Source organism: Macaca mulatta, chromosome 10 (assembly GCF_049350105.2).
Source record: "Macaca mulatta isolate MMU2019108-1 chromosome 10, T2T-MMU8v2.0, whole genome shotgun sequence".
Lineage (NCBI taxonomy): Eukaryota > Metazoa > Chordata > Mammalia > Primates > Cercopithecidae > Macaca > Macaca mulatta.
In genome coordinates this window covers 73100286-73120991 of record NC_133415.1, presented here as the reverse complement: position 1 = coordinate 73120991, position 20706 = coordinate 73100286, and the positions used below count along the sequence as shown (strand labels likewise).

The window sequence follows — 20706 nt, the reverse complement described above, 5'->3', positions numbered from 1 at the left end:
TTTATGTTTATTCTGCAATACATAAGCCCCAAAGGTCTAGTCTGGTTAGTCCAGACCCTTCTGGGGGAACCAGAGGAGAAGAAGAAACTAAGCTGGCAAAGTATAATCCTCTTAGCGGGCAGGTAGTGGGCAAATCTGCTACTAGTCATCTATTAGTAGTCTTGGTTGTGTGCCAGTAGCTTATATTAATAGAGAATCTTCTATATGTCCAGTGCTGTGATAAAATTAAAACCCTCACCTAAATCTCACAATGACCATTGAAATGGATGCTCTTGATAGCTCCATTTTGCAGGGGAGAAGACTGAGGCTTGCTAAGGTAGGAGAGTTGGTCCAGGGATGGAGTCAGGACATAAACCTGGCAGTTTTTTAAGGAGCTGATACTCTTAGATAGCATGTTCACAGCAAAACTTTGACCTGTTGTCAGTGGGGTTGCTTAATGGTAATAAAATCCTTACTCTAAGTGCTCTATAATAAACATGCCCAGCTTTAAGTACATGGTGATCCTAGTAAATGTTCTTTCTGACTTTGAAAATCACTCTGGTGTGAATGGGGTATCTAGAAGAGGTCTTTCTGATAAATGAGCTTAATATGAAAATAAATGCATATGAATTCAGGTTCTTTGGAATACTTATACAAAAGGGAACAGAACACACAGTGAGAATGGGCTATTTTTCATTAAGTTGGAAGGGGCTGTCATTGGCTGAGTTTAGCTGCTTTTGCCAGAAAGACATCAACCATTTTTAATATTCAGACTATTTTTTATGACTGCCTGAAGGATATCAGATGAGCTGTCTGTTGTAAATCAGTAATAATTTGCTCTGGAGTAATGAGGAACTAAAACTGTTTCTAATAAATCTCCAAATACTTAGCATACTTTAAAAACCAATCATTTCATGAGAATTAGATTTTTTTTCTCTGTCCTTAAGAAAGAGCTGAGGGTGGAGGGAGGAAGAAACACTAGCCAAACATTTTGGAACAGAGAAATGTGAAAACAGTGAATGAAGGCATATGAATTCCAAGGCTTTGTTTTGTAATCTCACCTGTTCAGAGGCACGCTCTGTGGTGCAAATTGGTACAACTTGCAGCACATCAGATGCCACTGTGCAGTTTCTTTAGAAAAGCTCATTGGCTATTTAATGTTTGATCATAGGCTTCAGTATCAACTAAGTAACTAGAATATATTGAAAATAGCTGAATTCTAGTCAAATCATAGCCTCTGCCTCCTGGCAGTGCTCTGTAATGATTGGGTAACTGGAGCATGTCTTGGAATGTGGATGGATGGATCCCACTGTCTGTCTAGTCTTTTTTTGGTATTTAGAATGCATCATGGGAAAAGAAAAATGTAAGCTCAATCCATCCATTAATTTGATACTGTTATAAGTATATTTTTCCTGGGGACTTTCTTATGAAATTGGAAGGGGAAAAGAAATCCACTGGGGAGGGGAGAAGGAAAGAAATATTTTTTTCCCTAACTGTGTCTGCGTGATTCTGAAGATATGCCAAAATTTTAAGAGTAATCTAGTGGTTAATAAACTGCTGTAGTTGCTATTCGTCAGACAAAGGAAAGCAAATGATTACTTGTAGAATCCCTGCCCCCAAATCTCAGGCTTATTTTGTGGAAGGAATGAAAATAGTAAAGAATATTGTGGCAGGACAATGGTGTCCTCTGAGCCTGGTTTCCTGTCTCTAACAGAGCTTTCCCTTTAGCGAGTTGCAGTGAATGTAAGAATTTCAGTTTCTGGGTATTCTAATGCAGAGAAAGCATTCTCCATTCTATTTTATCCCACAGTAGACAAAATGTGTTCATTTATTGGTTACTTTGTAAAATGGAGTGATTTTTGAAGGAGGAGAAAAGGCTTAATCGCAATAATATGATTCTGTATAATAAAATCAGTTAAGACTCTGTGGGAAAGATCTGACCCTATTTTTGCTCTTACTTCATCCTTGGGTTTATATTACTAGACAACAATATTTCTCTGATAGCTTGATGTGGTAATGTGCCTGAGGTCTGTGCAATGCAAGGTGTGCAAAAGTGATGGGTGGTACTTCTAGGACTGGCTTATAAAACCCTCTCATGTGCCATCTCCTTTCCCGTCTGGCTGAATCATGAGGGCCCTTAAGACCTAGGAGAGGACAGACTCACAATCGGAAGGTGCCCAAGACCCTGGATGATCACATGGAAGCCTACTCCACCAGAAAAGTCCATTACTAGCCAGTGACAGGCATGGTAATTAAAGCATTATCATGTTAAGCCCCTGAGATTTAGGGATTGCTTTTCATAGCAGCTAGTCTTACTTTATTAATACTGGATTGGTTTATGTCATGACTAGGGTGATGGCCTTGTTTGATGATGGTGATCCTGTTCTCTATGTGAGGTTGTCTAGTCAGTTTTTCAGCAGCAAAATGTAGAGTTTACACCAAAGTCTTTAAGATTAGTTAGAGTTTTTTGGATTGACAGAAATTCTGACAAACTCAAGACAAAGGAATTTGTTGTGAGGACACAGGTGGCTCATGGTATGAAAGATGCTGTTAGAGAACCAGGCTCAGAGAGGGCAAGAATTAGGGAAGATCCAGAAATCCAGGAAAGAAGAGGTACTTAAAAATCTTGTCATGGGCTGCCTCTGAGATTTATCATAAGTATTTTCTATTCTTAACTTTTGGTTAAATATTGCTATGTAAAAAAAAACTTTGTGGCTTAATACCACTACCTTTTCATAGCTCATCGTTTTGTAGGTTGAAAATTTGGGCTGGACTTAGCTGAAGTTTTCTACAGTTCTGGGCCAGACCAAACCAGGCTCACTCATGCATCTACCATCCCCTGCCAGGTCAGTGACGGCTGGTCCGTCTAAAATGGCCCATCTGGATGGTTTGTTTTTGCTCCATGTGGTCTCTCAGCTTCCATGAGGTGAGCAAGGGCTTGTTCACACAACAAGTGGGCAGGGATCCAAGAGAGGTGTAGAAGTGTGCAAGGTCTCATGAGGCCCATGCTCAGAACCTTCACAATGTTACTTCTGCTATATTCTTTCGGCAAAAGCAAAATACAAGGCCAGCCCAGATTTAAAGAGTGGGAACCCCACCTCTTGATGAGAGGAGCTGCCAGATTCATATTGCAAAGTGGAATAGATGTGGGGTTGTGGTGGAGAAGAATGGTGGCCATTTTTGCAATTCATCAAACCTTGCTTGGATCATAGGTTTACTCCTTGAGTAGGGGCGGGCTGACCAGTTTCATACTCCTCCTAAGAGTGAGCTAAATGTGGGAGAAATTAGATCCCAAAAGGAAATTAGAATGAAGGGGGAGATGTTCTGAGTGAGGTAGGTAGATCTGGTTTTGAAACCCACCATCATTATCTAGATGTGAGACCTCAGCAAAACACAGAAACTCTTAGGGCTACTTTCTCATCTCCTTGGCGGGTAAAGTAATATTTACTGACAAAGTCGTGAGAATTAGAGATTATAAAAGGAAGGGACACATACCATGTTTATATATAAGTGGCATCCACTAACTTCTCAAGTTTTCACCTCGAATTGACACAAGGAAATGAAGGGAGATGGGTCTGTTCTAGACAGTTTTTCTGAAAATAAGGCAGGATAACTTTTACACTAAGGCTCAACCTACTTTTGCTTTCACGGCATTTAGAAGCATTAGTCACTAAGATCTGTCTTTACCATTCTCAGCAATTAGGTTTGCTCCAGGGTCTTTTCAGTGGCCACATTGTATCCATAAGCTTTATCCTTCCTTATTGGTTGTGTGACAGGACTGTCATTCTGATTGACTGGAGCCCATGCTGCAATGATTGTTAAATATTGTGAATATCCCCACGGCTGTATCTAAGGAACACCCCCCAACCTTAACAGATTTTTTTTTTTCTTCTGGGAAATACTGTGGCTTTATGGAACCTGAGGTAGCATTTGTCTCCAAAGGTGTTTGACAAATGTGTGTCGAACGAACATTTGAGAGTGAATGAATAGGTAAATGAATGATTTGGTGTAATGTCTTAGTTTCCTGGTGACAGCTTTTAAAAAAAGAAATGTCTTAATTAAGTGCAGACAATAATCTATCTTGGAAAGCTGCTAGAAGAGATATTTCAGGGATAGAATTGCAGATGTAAACTATAACAAAACTGCCTGTTTGCTTTATTTCTCTTTCTTCAGCCTGTTTATCTTTTCAGTCTCAACTAACTCTTGAAATAAATAATAGTGGGGTTTGCCATCTGGGGTGGAAAGCTGAATTTTATTAATTTGTTCTAAAACTAGCTGTTTTGAGCTTTGGGGATTACATACAGGGAGTGTATCTCCTTGTCTTTAAAGCTGAGATTTGGTGTACAGATCAATGGTGGCTTTGCCAGTGGAATCCCAAAGTGCACTAGGAATATAGTTGGGGATTAAAGCAGCATAACTGAGATACTACACTCAGGGCCCCCATGGCCCCCACCCACACTCTTGCCATCGCATCCAGCGCCCCCTTGCTTTTTGAGTATCAAAAGTGAATTTTTCACCCTTTTTCCACAGTAGAGGGCTCTGGGTAATTTTAGCCAGTTTGTCCAGTTTGAGCAATGTCCTCTGCTATCCACTTGGAATCTAAAAGATCACAGGAAGAGGACAGAGAATGATTAGCAAAGGCCCTTGTGAAGCAACTGAGTTTTCATCAGGACATAGCAGATGCTGTGTGCAAAAAAGACCCCATTTGGAATACCCGGATGATAGATACACACACTACTTGACTTTCATGGGGAAACCTCTAAGGCATTAACTGGGAAGGGGCACAAAGGTAGAGTGAACATATCAACTGGATGTACTAGTTTGTCTGGGACATTCAGGTCTACATCTTTTGTCCTGTTATCTATCCAGATTAGCATTTGTCCAAGATATTTTCCCTTAAGTGAAAAATTATTATCAGTATTTGTGTTAAAATAATCTGGGATAGACTTGGAAGACCTCTGCATTGTGCTTACACGTCTCTCATGACCTTGCCTAAAAGTGAGTGAGATGCACATGGAATAAACAGAGTTTTCGTTTCAACAAGTGGCCAGATCTGAAAAGAAACAGAGATGACCCATTTTTCTCTTCCTAACTCTTTCCAGATGCATCAAAATCAACATAGCCCTTTCAAGGGCAGCATGCATAGTATAGTCAGGCAGGAGTAGCTACTGTTGGGTAACTTTTTCTGGATATGGGGGTGGGAGAGGAACTCAAGGCTCTGGCCCTATTGGACCTTCAGTTTCCAGCCAGTTATGCCGTGGTCCCGAGGCAGGCTGTATGATGCTCGCAAGGCATGCTTCAAAGAGATTAGTTAAAGTGGCTCCATTAATGGATTGAATGGTTTTTTTCTCACCTAGTTCATGGAAGTTAAGTAAAGGTTTTAGAAGTTCATTCTGACAAAGATAAACTATATTTTTATAAACGAGTTTCTTGCTCAAAATCAGTTGGGAATATTTAAATCAAAGTATTCAATGGATGAAGTGTCAAGAAGTCAGCAGTTGAAACTTTTAGGGACCTGCAATTGTTGACAACAAAGCTTCAGACAGGAAGATATTCAAATTTATGTCTACACACTATACATATTAAACAGTGAAAGCTCAAATGGCATGCACAATTTCCATTTGAAAGTCTATAATTATGCTATGGAAAAACTCAACTTGTGGTAAGAAACTGTTGATAGAGCTCCTATTTTTAACTGAATAAAATTGCCTTCCATATACTGAAATAAAATAAAATTGAGAAGGTCTGTGATTCTGTGACGTTTATGTTTAGCAAAACATTCAAAAGTATCATAAATAATTTTTTGATAAGTTTTGCTTGTAAAATATTTGCCCAATATAAGCACTCTGCGGACAGGCAAAAAGTCAGAACATGAAAAAGTATTTTGGGGCTGAAACATTTTTATATTTTAGTAAAGAATAATAGCATTGCTATGGATTGAGTTGTGTGTTCCCCAGATTTATATTTTGAAGCTCTACCCCACAGTGTCACTCTATTTAGAGACAGAACTTTTCAGAGGTAATGAAAGCTAAATGAGGTCAAAAGAGTGGAGCTCTGACCCAAAGCAAGGAAGCTTTCACTTCCTCTCTCCCTTTAGACACAGCAAGAAGCGGCTGTCTATAAACCAGAAAGAGAGCCTTCATGAGAAACTGAATCCACTAGCACCTTGATCTTGTCTCTAGAATTATAAGAAACAATACCCAATCCGTGGTATTTTGTTATACAAGGTTGGGCAGACTTGTACAATATTCATTTAGCAAAACTTACTGTGAACTTGGTAGGTATCACAGCCAACGTCAAGGGATACTTTTTCTTTAAAAAAATAGAAAAATTCACATACTTTAATCACGTGATTTTGAAAAGATCTCAGGTATTTTATAAAAATAAGAAAAATAATAAAATAATATTGAAGACATATTAAAATACCAGTAATGTGGTATGAGACCCATGTGGCTAAAAAAACCCCAATTAATATATATAAATATATACCAAGAAAAACTGTTTTGCTTATGTTTTTTTTAATGTTCATATAATGAACATTGTATTTAAAGTAATTTTAATATAGGTGGATATATTCTATGTTGATTAAAAAATATTATTTTTCAAAAATAGTTTTGACCAGAACTATTTTATAGTTCCACTAACAAATAAAAATCAGTACATTAATTAATTGTTTAAAATTTCAAAATATCATTTAGATTTATTACCACTCTTAACACCTTGTTTCTCTCTTAAAACTGTTCTAGGTTGGACCATATATTATGGGAGCACCTTTTGCAAGGATGAAATATTCAGTCTGGGTAAGGCATTTTCACTGAAGCTTATAGCTGTTTGTTTAGTTATTTAAATCAGGTTGATAGATGTAAAGTGAGCTCCTTCTACTCACCTGAAGCAGAAACAGTGCTAGGTGATACTCAGATCTCTGGGGACCCAAGAAGACTCCAAACCTCAGCATCCCTTGAAATAGGTGGCAATGTGTAACAGCATTCTAGCCAATGTCACATATTTTACATCCAGGACTGACCCCTGAAACATTCTGCATGATCCTTCCACATTCTTTTTTCCTTTTCTACTGGATGGATGGAAATAATTCAGCTTGGGATTTGGAGGCCCTAAAAGGCAGTATAGCCAATGGACAGGTGATCTCAGGTACCTGCATGAGTGGAGGCAGGTCCTTCCTGCAGACATGCATTGAACTATAACATGGGCAGTAAGTCACTCTACTTTGTGTTAAGCCACTATGATGTGGGGCTGTTTGTTAAAACCGCAAGGATTGCTGTCCTTGATTAACGCACGATGCAATATTCTCCCAGGCTCAGTTTCTCTGCTTGATTGGCTCTCTTCATGTTCAATTCCTATATAACTTGGTGACACTTTGGTTGAAAGATTTCCAAGGACTGAAGAATATGTTTATTATCAAACCAACTGATTATGAAAATAATTTGTATCTTTAAGGTATGTGAAGGAGTAGGTATACATTTGTGCTTTGGGCCAATTTTATGTCTTTATAATAAAAATACATTAAATAAGCAAGTAACATTAATAATTAATAATACCATATAGTGATCTGTACAGCATATATTGATATGTAAAACACTGTGCTAAGTACACATATATAAGCACAACCCTCATAGCAATGCTTTGAGGTGAATGCTTTATTAACTCCACTTTGAGGTGAATGCTTTATTAACTCCATTTTACGGATGAGGACACTGAGACTTAAAGAGCTTAAATAACTTACTAAAAGTTGCATCTGTGGAAATGGAATGGAGATTGGAGTGAGAGTGTACTAGGCTCCAAAACTTGGGCTCTCAATCACTTTATTAGCTATAATAGAGACATGAAGTCTCAGTCCTTAAATCTCTTAAGTCTCACTATGATTCATGCTGATAATTATGAGTGATGATTGACATTTCTGCATACTCACTCACTACTGCTCTGTGCTCTATGCTGTATGTGAGATAGCTTATTAAAAGTCTTCACAATCATCATATGTGATGGCACATTACTGTCTGTTATATGTATGCCTAGTGTATCTAGTAGTTACAGTAAGCACTCCATAAATATAAATCAATCTCCAGCTTACAGAAGAGAAAGCTGCAATTTAGAGACTAAATTACTGACCATAGCACCTGTGGGAACGTTCTTTTAAAAAAAGTGCTTTGGGTATCATAAGTCTTTCCATTTCAGTTTGCACACATTGCATCCCTTCTCTTCTAAAGAAAACAAATGGAAAAGGGAGAAAGTAGTGTGACTTCTCTAGGTTAAAGCAACCCCTAAGTTAAAGAGGAATGAAGAATTTTACATTTCCTAAGCTGAGAGTTCCCATTGAGAGCTCTGTCTCCCCACTTCCCACCTCCAACATATATACACACACCCCTTTGTATTACTTTAACACTTTGCGAATCAACAGAGGACCCAATTTTGCTAAAATTGAGGTGGCTGGCACAATTTAGTTTCCTGAGACTGGTGATAGTCAGCCTTCACATTAACTTTGAGCAGGGAGGGAGAAAGCAGCAGACACAAGGACTGAGAGATTCTAGCTACATAGTCTGGCTCCGGCTTCTTTACCATGAAAAATGATGGGAAAAAGAAAAAGAAGCAGAAAAACAAAACCCGAGACAGAAGGTAGGAGGAGACACTGGGGCAGCTCCAGCTTTCAGCAAGCCGGCTCTGTTCCACTTCCTTTTGATTGTCCAGGAAAGCTAAGAAAAGTAAAAACAAGGCTGTGTCTCCGTGGAAGCAGCCCTGTGGAAACGTTATGTTAAACAATTGGCCTGTGGGTCAATTGTGAAGGGCGTTAATGTGCGAGACCCCGATAAAGAGATTTGCACGAATGGCCACAAAGCATTTCATATTTAAATATGGATCCAAGTTTGTTCTGCACAACAGTATAAATATAACTAAGGTGGGGTGGAGAAGGAGATTTGGAAATCAGCCGATTTGAAGGAAGCCAACACAAACACTCCAACAAATGCGGCATTTCGCACAGCCTTTGTGCTCATTGCTTGTTGTTGGCATGAACTCATAAAAACAGAAAAAGGCTGTGAAGCGTAGTGGTTGAGATATTGCATGCCCTGGTGGTAATGAAATACACTGTTTATCTGAAAACAACCTTCTTGTCAGCGTGCATTGCATTTCCTGAAGGTGATAGTCTTATTTTATTTTGTTTCTTGATGGTAGTAAAAGTCTAGAAAAACATACAATTTTTCAGAAGGGCCTTAATTTATTTTCTGTGGTTATCTCATCGTGAGATAAGTACAAGGAACGTAAGTTCCCAGTCTTGAAAACTTTTAAAAAACTAGGTGTTTAATATAAGGGAATATATTTTAGCCTCTTTAGCAAATTCATACTGCATGAAAGGGTATTCCATAATAGACTAAGCAGGCCATATAAAATTAGTAAAGTTGGATGTGGTGCCTGAAAATATTTGGCAGAATTCCCTGGAAAGCCACATGTGAACATTTTTAATATATATTATGAGGCAGAAAAGAATAATTATCTTCTATTGAAGTTCCCAGTGAGAGAAATGTATTTGTACAGTCCTTTCAAAGAAAACCCTCTGTATTGCCAAATTGTTGTGTTTGGGATGGTGGCCTCTCTGCTGTGGCTTGTGGCTTGCTTCTCATAGAAAAAGCAATTACTCTGCTATTTCATGTGACTTCTACCTTGAGCAAGGTGTTTTTGCCAAGGGCTTTGGAACATTGGCTGAGAAATTTCCAGAACAAATACTTTTGAACCCTATGGGTGTGATACTGTGGAGAGGTCGGGCATCAAAACTACCTTGAGTGACTATTTCTCAACTTTATTTCTAACCTGGGTTCTTGGTTTGGGATAAATTGCACCTCTCTCCTTTCTTTACTTCCTTCTCTGGAGAGAGTCACCTTTCACTCAGGGCACTCATATGTGTCTAAAACATTGCATTTTTGAGGCCAGCCTGTGTTTTAGTGTGGGTTGCCACAAACACAGATCCTGATAATAATTTGGTGTAAGAAGATTATTTAGAAGTGGATCCCAGGAAGCATATTGAGGGAGTGGGAAAAGTGAGAGAGTAAATAGAGAAAGCCAATAAAGGGTTGCAAAGAAACACACTGACTCCTTAGGGCTCAGTCCTGCTGGACCCTTCTGGGCCACTGTGTAAAACACAACTGAAAATTATCCATTGTGGGATAGAGCAGCTCAGGCATTTAGCCACCAACTCTGGTCCCTCTTGTGTAGAGGGCTGCTCCTGAGTTGTTAACCTTCTAGCTGAGACTTTTCAACCTGACTTGGGTTGATAGAGTATCCTCCCACAGCCTGAGACCAGCCTTGGATATAGTAAGACAGAGAGAAATGGTCAATCTGAACAGGAACTCTTTGCAGGCTCTCTTGGCCATGTGAGTTTTGGTAGGAATCAGGAGACGTCACATACAACCACCTTCTCTGACAGTTAAGGCAGGCTCCTGGTCAAGGCCAAAGCCCTTATTTTTGATAAGCAGCCAATATTTTTTCATTTTTTGAAGTAATAATTATAGAATTTATCATTTATTGAGTGCTTACCCTATGTCAAATGCATTGATTTAATTAATTCTTACAGCAACCCTATGATCTAGGCATTCTTATCTGGGTTTTGCCAACAAGAAAACAGGCTCAGGAAGGTTACATTTCCCAAAGGACAGGGTCAGGATTTAAACCCAGGTTCATCTCAATTCAAAGTCCAAGATTTAACTATGAAAACTCTACATTGCCACCATCAAATTGGGATAAGCTATATCTTCCAGCTAGATACAGGAGCTTTTGGGTGGGTATAATGACTGATATGGTAGCCAGTCTCCAAGATGGTCTTCAGTGGTCCTAATCTCCTGATACTCCAATCATTGTACAATCCTTTCTTACAGTACAAGGCTGGCCTGAGTGATCAATAGAATACTGTAGAGGCAACAACATGTGGCTTCTGAGGAAGCATTGTAGCCTCTTGGTTTGCTCATGCTGTAGAAGCCAGCTGCCATGTCAAGAGGATGCTCAAGCAGTCCTGTGGAAAGGCCCGTATGGTAAGGATCTAAGGACTCCTGCCAGCCCCAGCACTAACATGCCAACAATGCAGCAAGTTACCTGTAAGTAAATTCTCCAGCTCCCAGCCAAATCTTTAGATGACTGTATTTCCAGGTAACATCTACAAAACATTGCTGAGAGAAATTAAGAAAGATCTGAACAAATGGTAATATTACCACATTTATGGTTTTAGAAGACTCAATAATGTAAAATATCTATTATACATTCCCCAAATTGTTCTGTTTTAATCAGAATACCACCAGGCTCTTTCCTAGAAATTTAAAAACTAAGATTTGGATGGAAAAGCAAAAGACCTAGAATAGCCAAAAGAATCTTGACAAGGAACAAAATTGTAGAACTTTCCCTATTGATTTCAAAATTTATGCTGAAGTTACAATAAGTGACATTGTAGTATTGTTGCAAAGGCAGGCATGCCAATCAATTGAACAGAATAGAAAGTCTAGAAATGGGCCCATGCATATACGGTCAATTGATTTTTGACAAAGTGATTACATAATTTAGTGGAGAAAGAATAAATCTTACAACAAAGTCTTCTGGAACAACTGAATATCTTCAAAGAAAAAATCTCATCTCACGACATATATAACAACTAACTCAAATTGGATTCTAGACCTAAACACAAAAGCTAAAAATGTAAAACTAAACATATAAGCTAAAAATATAAAACTTCTGCAAGGAGCTATGGGAGAAAGTCTTCACAACATTGGGATGGGCAAAGATTTCTTAGACATAACTCAAAAGCACTAATTTTAAAAGAAAAAAATGATTACATGTATGTGATCAAAACTAAAACCTCTGCTTTTCAAAATATATTATTAAGAAAATGCATCGTATACACATCTTAAGAGAAAATATTTGCAATAATATGTCTGATGAAGGACTTTTATCGAAATATATAAATAACCCTTAAATTCAATAAGAAAATGACAGACAACTCAATACAAAAATAGACACTTCAAAAAAGAGGTTATAGGAGTGGTTAACGTAATGGACTAAATATCTATGTCCTTCAAAAATGTATATGTCGAAGCCCTAACCCTCAGTGTGACTGTATTTGGAGATGGAGCTCTTAGGAGGTAATTAGGATTAGGCAAGGTCATGGTTTGATGGGACAAACCCTTATAACAGGAGGCATTAGAGAGCACTCTTTTTTCTCTCTCTCTCTGGTATGTGAAGACACAGCAAGAGAGTGGCTAACTGCACACGAGGAAGAAAACTTCACCAGATCTCAACCATGCTAGTACCCTGATCCAGACATTCAGCCTTCAGAACTGTAAAAACGTAAAATAAAATTCTGTTGTTTGAGCCATCCAGCCTATGGTATTCTCTTATGGCTGCCCAAGCTGATTAATTTAGCCAATAAGCCCATGAAAAGATGGTCAGTGTTATTAGTCATGAAGGAAACGCAAATTAAAAACATAATGAGATATCAATATATAAACATCAGAATAGCAAATTAAAAAAAATTGACAATACCGGTCGGGCGCGGTGGCTCAAGCCTGTAATCCCAGCACTTTGGGAGGCCAAGACGGGCAGATCACGAGGTCAGGAGATCGAGACCATCCTGGCTAACACGGTGAAACTCCGTCTCTACTAAAAAAAAAAAAAATACAAAAAACTAGCCGGGCGAGGTGGCGGGCGCCTGTAGTCCCAGCTACTCCGGAGGCTGAGGCAGGAGAATGGCGTGAACCCGGGAGGCGGAGCTTCCAGTGAGCTGAGATCCGGCCACTGCACTCCAGCCTGGGCGACAGAGTGAGACTCTGTCTCAAAAAAAAAAAAAAAAAAAAAAAAAAAAAAATTGACAATTCCAAGCTTCAACATGGATCTGGAGCAACTGGATGTCTCATATATTGTTGGTATGAGTGTAAAATGGTGCAACTCTTTAGGAAAACAGTTTAACGGTTTATTTTTTCTTTTATTATTTATTTTTTTTTTTTTTTTGAGACGGAGTCTCGCTCTGCCCCCAGGCTGGAGTGCAGTGGCCGGATCTCAGCTCACTGCAAGCTCCGCCTCCCGGGTTCCCGCCATTCTCCTGCCTCAGCCTCCCCAGTAGCTGGGACTACAGGCGCCCGCCACCTCGCCCGGCTAGTTTTTTGTATTTTTTTAGTAGAGACGGGGTTTCACCATGTTAGCCAGGATGGTCTCGATCTCCCGACCTCGTGATCCGCCCGTCTCGGCCTCCCAAAGTGCTGGGATTACAGGCTTGAGCCACCGCGCCCGGCCCAGTTTAACGGTTTATTATAAATTTAAATTATCCATTTAACCCATGATCTAGCAATTCTTCTCCTGGATATTCCCCAAGATAAATGAAAGCTTATGTTCACAGAAAAGACTTGTATACCCACAATGGAATACTATTCAGTCATAAAACGAATGAAATCATGTCTTTTGCAGCAACATGGATGAAACTGGAGACCATTACCTTAGGTGAAACAAGTCAGACAAAGATAAATATCCCATCCATTCATAAGTGGGAGCTAAACAATGTGTAAAGGCAGACACAGAGAGTGGAATGATAGACAGTGGAGACTTGGAAGGGTGAGGAGGTGGTAGGGGATTGGAAAATGAGAAATTACTTAGTAGGTGTAATGTATGTTATCTGGGCGATGAATACTCTAAATGCCCTGACTTGACTACTATGTAATCTGTGTATGTTAAAAATTGCGGGGCTGGGCATGGTGGCTTACACCTGTAATCCCAGCACTTTGGGAGGCTGAGGCGGGTGGATCACAAGGTCAAGAGATGGAGACCATCCTGGCTAACATGGTGAAAACCCGTCTCTACTAAAAATACAAAAAAATTTAGTTGGGGATGGTGACGCATGCCTGTAGCCCCAGCTACTCGGGAGGCTGAGGCAGGAGAATTGCTTGAACCCAGGAGGCGGAGGCTGCAGTGAGCTGAGATTGCGCCACTGCACTCTCTAGCCTGGGAAACAGAGTGAGACTCCATCTAAAAAAAAAAAAAAAAAAAAAAAAAAAAAAAATTACGCGTGTACTCCATAAATGTATACAAATGAAAAAAATTTGTTTAAATTTATGGTGGCTTTATTTGTAATAGTCAAGCACTGAAAACAAACTAAATTAATGGATATAGCAATTTCCTCTGGATGAGGGAATACAACTCAGAAATAAAAAGAGGAACTTCTGATACATGCAGTAACACAGATGGATCAGTCAGGCATTATACGAGTGAAGGAAACCATACAGAAAACAGTATGTGCTGTAGACTCCATTTAATTGAAATTCCAGTGTATGCAAAATTAATCTACAGTGATTGAAGTCAGATCTGTTTTTTCCTGGAGCCAGGAGTAGGCTGACCACAAAGGAAAATGAGATAACTTTCTGGAATGATAGAAATATTTTGTATCTTGATTGAGGTAGGCTGTTACACAGGTGTGCATACTTATCAAAAATTTAAAACGTGCATTTTATTGTATGTAATTTGCACTGCAATTAGGTGAATGAAAAACCAACAATGAGAGTGATTGGATCATGGATGTTTGTTGTATTATCCTAGTATTTTTCTGTATTTTTAAAAGAATTAATTTTTCCCTTAAAAGGTGCTGCCTGGAGTTTACTGACAGGTTTATCTCTTACCCTCATATTCCACCCTCCTTTTTTATTGCTTTAGAAAATAATCATCTTGAATTTGGATGTATGAGATTGCTTGAAAGAGCGACTTAAAAAAATCATTTGGAGCCCACTCGTTTTTGGTTATATAGTGATTTTTGGCTTGCAGAGTTCATAGATTTATATTGTTGTAAGCTATCTCAGAAGGTTTTCCAAAATGCATCTAAGAGTGAAGGATATTTGTGTGTGTGTGACGCTTGGGATATTCTTTTTTTCTCTTTCTTCTTAAGAAAGAGTTTTTGAAATGTCTAAGTTCTGGAATGAATTCTTGCTAATGCCAAACCCATGGGAAAACATGGTTGGGATAGGCAGTTTCCTCATCCAGCTACAACTCCAGGACCCAGGTTTTCCTTCTTCAAAGATGAAACAGTGGCCCTTCTTCTTCCTTTTGCATTCATCACTTGTTTTTTTTTTTTTTTTTTTTTTCTTTTTGAGATGGAGTTTCACTCTTGTTGCACAGGCTAGAGAGTACAATGGTGCAATCTTGGCTCACTGCAACCTCTGCCTCCCAGTATCAAGCAATTCTCCTGTCTCAGCCTCTTAAGTAGCTGGGATTGCAGGTGCCCACCACCACGCCTGGTGAACTTTTTTATATTTTTAGTAGAGATGGGGTTTCACCGTGTTGACCGGGGTGGCCAGGCTAGTCTCAAACCCCTGAATTCAGGCAACTCAGGTGATCCACCTGCCTTAGCCTCTGAAAGTGCTGGGATTACAGGCATGAGCCACCACACCTGGCCTCATTACTCTTAAACTCCCAGTTGAACTACTTTTTGTTTCTTGATACAAAAGTCCTTAACCCCTACTGAGAAGATCAAACCTTTCTGGGTCAAATCTTCAGTGAAAGTCAGAAAACCTCAATCATCTCATTCATGTTATGGTACCTGGAAGTAGAAATTGTTTCTTCCAGACAGGAAACTTGCCTGTCTTGTTCATTGTGGTATTCCTATTACCTAGAACCATGTTTAATAAACATACATTTTACAGATGAGGAAATAGATGCTCAGAGAGATTTAAATGAATAGCCTAAAATCACACAGCTCATGATCCAATAATTCTACTTCTGAATATATATATAAAATAATTAAGAATAGGGTCTCAGGGAGGTATTTGTACACTCATGTTCATAGCAGCATTATTCACGACAGTCAAAATGTGGAAGCAACTTAAATGCCCATCAATAGATGAATAGATTAACAAAATACAGTGTATGAAAATAATGGAATATTATGCAGCCTTAAAAAGGAAGAAAATTATGACATATGCTACAACATAGATAAAACTTGAAGACATCATGCTAAGTGAAATAAGCCAGTCACAAAAGGTCAAATACTGCATGATTCTCCTTATATGAGAAACCTATAGTAGTCAAACTCCTGGAGACAGAAAGTAGAATAATGGTTGTAAGGGGCTGGAGAGAGGAAAATAGGGGGTTGTTTAATAGATATAGAGTTTCAATTTTGTAGATAAAAACAGTTCTAGAGATGGAAGGTGGTGATGGTTGCACAAAAATGTGAATGTAATTAATACCACTGAACTGTACATTTAAAATAGTTAAGATGGTAAATTTTGGGTTATGTGTATTTTGCTGTAATTTTAAAAAGTCACACAGCTAGCACATGACAGAGTGATGAAACCTGCTATGTTCTATTTGTTTGCGTCCCTCCAAAACTAAATGTTGAAACCAATCACCAATGTGATAGTATTTGGAGGTGGGGCTTTTTGGAAGTGGTTAGGTCATGAGGGCAGAGCCCTCATAAATGAGATTAATGCCCTTTTTGTCCCTTCCACTGTGTGAGGACACAGCAAGAAAGCACCATCTATGAGTCAGAAAGTGGGCCCTCATCAGGCTGGAAATCTGCTGGCGCCTTGATCTTGGGCTTCCCAGTCTTCAGAAGTCTGAGAAATCCATCTCTGTTGTTTATAAGCTACCCAGTTTATGTTATTTCCTCGCAGTAGCCTAAACAGAGCAAGACAGAACCCAAACCCATGTCTTCTGGATTTCAAGATCAAAATTATATTTTTTACAGCCATGTACAATTTTGGATACTGTGAGGCAGGTTTCTCCCTAGCTTACTTGTTATAGAGGAAGATCATGAATTTGATTACTTAATACTATGACTTTAGAGATTGGGGGATAGCTCTGCCACTCATAAAAAGAAGCTTCTTAATTTGCTTGATGTTGCCTGATGTTTTACTAAGTTAGTGATTCTCAATATTGGCAGCACATTGGAATCACCAGAGAATATTTTAAAAATACTGATGCGTAGGTTCTGCCTCTCCCAACCCCAGGCATTCTTGTGTAATCTAACTGGGGCGTGAACTGGGCATTGGGATTCTCAAGAGCCCCATGCCCAAATGCAGCTAAGAATGGCTTCTCTATTAGGAGACAGATGTCTGGATTCCTGACAGAACAGGGTACCTCTGTGCAGCAGAACTCTAAATGTTTCTCAGATCACAAGCACTAAGCCAAACTGTGGTAGTAGGCAACTTATGCTCAGTTCCAGAAGAAAGTTTACCAGCTCCTTTCCCAAACTTTTGAGAGGGAGGAGGAGTTAACATAACATGTGTTAACATAACGTGTCTTTAAAGTAAGAACCCTGGAGTTTAGCTGCTGGGATTGGAATTCTGAGTGCATCACCTGCTATCCATGTGACTTCAGCCTAATTGCTTAACCTCTCTGAATCCCCAAATGGACATAATATGGTTTCTTGCCCACAGAATTACTTGAGAAACAGATGAGATAATTCTTCTAAAGCACAATATCCAACAGAGGCTGAAAACTTAGTTTTACTACTTACTATAAAGAACTCATATTCTTGATGTTTGGTATTTTTTTTTCACTATTTCATGATGAGACAAATTTCTCTTACATGATATTTAGGTCTACTCTGCATGGCATGTACTGCCCTGTGTTTCTGAACATCAAGGGAGAGGGAAGGATGTAGACAGACAGATTGGTAAAGGGAAGAGTGTGTGTGTGTGTGTGTGTGTGTGTGTGTGTGTGCGCGCGTGCATGTATGAAAATGCAGAAAACAGAGCAAGAGAGAATGGTCAGATTACCAAAGGTGTTTACTACAAGATGGCAACTGGAGAAAATTTTGTGACCTCTGAACTTGACAGCAGATGGAAATGGAAGCTTCAAGAAGAGACCAGGAAGCAAAGATATGAAGCATCCTTAGAAGGGAGAGGGCTGCCATCCAGGGATGGAAAGAACCTTGGCAAAAGAGATGGAGAGAAGAAGAAAGAATGAGCCTTGGAATCAACCAGGAGGAAAGAAAATTCAGAGAAACACCGTGAAGGCCAACACTTCAAAGATTTATGTTTTTATGCTGCTACATGAAAAGTTAAACTTGGAAGAAAAGCATGTTCTGAATCATTTCTGCAAAGGAAAAAGCCATCTTGGAACTGTACATAGGAGCTAAAGCAAATGGAGGCTGCGTGATGATGAATCCAAATTCACCACATCTTCTTCCAGACTTGAGGGCTGCCTGGGCCCCTGTGCCTACCACTCCCCACAACCCATGTCTAATGTCATACCCCTTGCAGCGGGGAGGAAAGACTGCCTTGACCCAGTTGCAGAGAGCTCAGAGGAGGGAGGCACCTGCCCAAGGGAATGAGCTCAGATCCTCTGATAATGGTGCAGCTGGAGGCCTGGCAGAGGTCCATGAGGGTCACCATCAAGGGCTTTTGTCCTGCTGAAGGGTGTGTTGTCCAAGCACCTCGGGTGGGTGCTGAGAATGTTCATAACTCATTCCCGATTGTGTTCATTCCATTTGCTGACTAATTATTTTGAGACTTAGTCAGAGGGAAGGGTTTTGGCTGTTCCCTTCTGTGCACAAAACATGAGCCTCCGCTCTCACTAGTTGGGAGAGTCAGCCCTTTTCTCCATCATCAGGAAAGTTTACGAATCTCTGCTGTCAGACTGGCCACCCCTCTGTCCAACCTTCCACTCCCTCAAAGTTCCTTGGTGCCCTTGCTAGAATGGGCCTGGGTGCGCAGTGTGCAGAAATCTCTAGGGATTCTTCCATTCTCTTCTCTCTCTTCTCAGCATGCCACCCCACACAGGGGTGAGAAAGGGAGTTCGGACTCCTTAATGTTCAGTTTCCATCCTATTCCATCCTATTCAACAACTTGGTGGCTCCCAGTGAGATTAGCTCAGAGATTAGCTCCTTCCAAGGAGTTCCCACAAGCCAAGGGCTGGACCCCCTCCCTGGTGCCATTGGGTCACCCAGCCTTCACTTTTCTTGAGTGTGTGTGTGTGCGTGTGTGTGTTTAATATGACAGTTCAGGCTTGAAAACCAGTACGTTTGGAAATATAAACTAGATGAAAACAAGCTATAATGAAAGTGAATAAAAAGATATCAGTTTACCGTTGATTGAAAATCAGGACCAGATGAGATTGGGAGGCTCTGGGCATTTAATTTGCTAGAGGAGGTCACCTCTTGGAGAAAACCAGGCCCAGCCTACACTGGCTTCTCATCAGCAATATTGTGTTTATTTATTTGTGCCCTTCCCTAGTTTGTGGAGGGAAATAATGAGCCAGCTGGTTTTCAGTTCTTTCTGTCTTTCTATGTCATGGTGTGTTTCATTTCATTTCATTTCATTCTGTTTGGAAAGGTGGGTGGACAGGAAAGAACATCAGTGTGACTATTAACCCAAGAGTCCAGTTTGTTCCCTAAAAGGCATAGGATGCTGGAGAGGGAAGGAGAGGTGTCAGGAAGCAGGAAGGATGCTCGAGCATCAGTGAAGCGAATTAACAAATTCATTACCTCACAGTTACCTTTTAATTTTTGCAGTAACAACATAAAATCTACTATAAAATCTACCCACTTAGCAAGTTTTCAGTGTATAATACAATATTATTAACTATATTCCTCAATGACAAAGAAATTTTGGAATGTATATGCAATGGAATATTATTAGATCTTAAGAAAGAATATCCTGCCATTTGCAACAGTATGGATGAAGCTGGCGAACATTATTTATATGTTCTTTTTTAGCATCAATGCAAAACCGCTATGTTGTAACACAATTAATATTCACTCTTTAGCATCATCAAATATGCAGTTGGTGTTCAGTTTTCCTTGATTGTCTCAAAAATGTCTTTTACAGTTGGCTTTCCAATCAGAATCCAAACAAAGTCCATATATCTTCAATTTTCTACACAGACATTTAATATTTTATTACATATCACTTGCGTATATTTAAAACCTCCCTTTTGGACATCATAATTCATAGGACTTGTGACTTGATTCTTTTCTTCTTGTTCAAGTAAAAAAGAAAAAAAAATGTGAAAACTGAGCTAAAAGTTATGAAATTATTTTGAAGGTGTCCACGGAAAACTATGCTAACTAATAACGTGTTCTAACAAGACTGAGTGATAAATATACAACGACAACCTTTTTTTTAGGTGAATTAACAAAGGTTGAATCAGCTTTATTTAGAGTAATTTACAAAGTAAAAGCAGACTAAAAATGTGTTTACTTTTAAAATCTCTAATTCTATCAGCACCTATCAAAATAATTTCAGATTCTTTTCAGCAGGACTTCAATTTAATTCATATAAAATTATGTAACAGGAATGTTTTCCTCCATTGTCACAAATATTACAGGAGTTACAATTCAATCTTTTAATGACTTACTACTCTGAAACAGCAGGTAGTTGAAAAGACATTCTGTAGGGATATGAGGAAGTGTCCATGAAATCTCAAGGTTATATATCCCACCATCATTCTAGAAATAGTATGCTTGCAGTTTATTTTTTATAAATTCAAGAAAATCTTACAAAGTTCTTATGAGACTGAGTGATTCAAAACTTCTTTTAGGCTCATGCAAAATTCGCACAGGTGATCTAAAAATGCAAATTATGATTCATGGGACAAGTAGAATCCTTCAGGTCTTGTAGTTGGCTCGAGTGCTAGCATATGGCCTATAGTATTAAGGAGAAATGGAGAAAAAAGCATGAAAAGACAAAAGACAATTTATTTGAGCCTCAGGACAAAACTTGGAAAAAACTCAGTTTCTACCTTCTTAATTCAAACAGATAT

The 20706-nt window shown here is 39.2% G+C and overlaps 1 long non-coding RNA gene across 5 annotated transcripts in view; it reads left to right on the top strand.

Moving 5' to 3' along the window:
• Positions 1 to 20706, top strand: part of LOC107000489 (uncharacterized) — a 154004-nt gene that overhangs the window by 25158 nt on the left and 108140 nt on the right. For 4 of the 5 annotated variants that reach the window (XR_013398837.1, XR_013398839.1, XR_013398836.1 and 1 more), the window contains exons 2-3: positions 6726 to 6779; positions 10857 to 11009. This is a non-coding gene — a long non-coding RNA (uncharacterized LOC107000489). Of the gene's footprint in view, positions 1 to 6725; positions 6780 to 10856; positions 11010 to 12207; positions 12341 to 20706 lie in introns of those variants that run through there. The other variant, XR_001447622.3, reaches the window with a different exon arrangement.